The sequence below is a fragment of the Belonocnema kinseyi genome, chromosome 1 (assembly GCF_010883055.1).
Source record: "Belonocnema kinseyi isolate 2016_QV_RU_SX_M_011 chromosome 1, B_treatae_v1, whole genome shotgun sequence".
Classification (NCBI taxonomy): Eukaryota; Metazoa; Arthropoda; class Insecta; order Hymenoptera; family Cynipidae; genus Belonocnema; species Belonocnema kinseyi.
This window is the reverse complement of record NC_046657.1, coordinates 107687080-107688944: the sequence shown is the minus strand read 5'-3', so window position 1 is coordinate 107688944 and position 1865 is coordinate 107687080.

Below are 1865 nucleotides of genomic sequence, written 5' to 3'. Positions count from 1 at the left end.
TATCACCATCATTATGAGAAAATATCACAAGCTCAGTCTTGTCCGTGTTTATCTTAAGCTTCCATCTAGCAAAGTATTTTTCTAATTCGTGCACATACTTTTTCAATTTGATGATCGCAATTCTTTTCCGTCAAGACGCTGTATAAACTGCCGTGTCATCAGCAAATAAGGCTCTTTTTACATCGCTAGACTTTGGTATATCATTTATATAATAAAGAAATAATACTGATCCAAGGACAGAACCTTGCGGGACGCCTGCTTTCACAAGTTTTTCATTTATAATTTACAATTAATTTCTACTACAAAGGTTCTATCACAGAGGTAATTTTCTATAATTTTAATTAGATATTGCGGTATATTATAGTTTTTTAATTTTGCCATGAGCCCCTTATGCCATACTGTGTCGAAAGCTTTCTCCATGTCTAGGACATGTGTGCTGTGCTTAATATTAAAATTTGTACTAATATAATTAGTGAGTCGAGCTAGCTGTTGTACTGTCCAGTGTCCTGATCTAAATCCAAACTGTTCTGGAATTAATTACTTATTGATTTTCTCATGTATATGGAGTCTACTTAATATCACAGTTTCAAAGATGTTGCTAATGGTCGGTAGTAGACTGATAGGCCTATAGCTTTGGGCAGAGGTTTTTTCCTTTCCAGGTTTATATATGGGAAGTATTTTTGCCTTTTTCCATTCTGCAGGGAAGTAGCTCTGCTGTAAACATGCATTGTATATATGAGTTATTTGTACAATCGCTTTTTTGGGGAGATACTTTAGTATGATTTTTTGTATTCTATTAAGTCCAGGAGCTTTCTTTGCTTTTGTTTTGCATATAGCTTTTTTAATTTCTTTAGGGGTAGCTAATTTAATGCCATCTAGGTTTATTTCAGAGCGAGTAATTTCATTATATTGTGAGTTAATTAGTTCATTATTTTCAAGTTCTTCCATATTACCAGTTAGTTTGTGAACATTTTCAAAATTTTTTGCTATTGCTTCTGCTTTATCTTCATCAGAAAATAGAATTTGATCTTGAACTTTAAGAGGCGTTATGTGTCTTTTATTCAGCCCTTTTAAAGATTTAGCCATTTTCCACAAAGAATTATCCTTAGTGGTAAGGGATGCAAGTTTATCTCCCCAGTTGTTGTTTTTATGCTCAGTAATCGAACTTTTAGTTTTGCGATTTGCCATGTTTACAAAGGCTTTTAGATAAATATTTCTAGTTTTCTGTAAGATTTTTCTCAAGGAGTTTCTGTGCTTAATTTGTTGGGTTATAGTTTCCGGGAGTTTATTTTTATATTCAAAGGTTTCTTGGATAGGAATGGAATCCTCAATGGTATTATTAATTGTACTTATTAGATCATTTACGCTTTTATCTATGGAATCAATGGTATCAAGCGCTGAGTTAATTATTATTCTACTATTAATGAGTTCTTTAAATTTTTTCGAGTCAGCTTTTTTATAGTTCAAAAGTTTAAGAGTACACGGCAATTCTATGTTAATTTGATCATCACTAAGCAAGATTAAGACCGGTTTATGATCAGAGCAAAGTTCATCAAGTACATCAATTTTGTGCATATTTACAATATTTTTGTTGATAGCCAGGTCTATAATGCTGGGTCGAGCTTTTGGATTATAAGGATATATAGTAAAATTGTTTGGAAATTCTAGGGCAAGGGGATTTTGATTTATGTAATTATATATTACGTTTCCATTTTTATTACTATTGTAGCAGTTCCAACGAACATGCTTGGCATTAAAATCTTCAGCTATTATGACCTTGCTACTCAGGTTGAGGATGGATTTTAATTCAGTTGTGCTAATGTGACTTTTTGGTGGGGCATATATAGATACTAATATTATTTGAC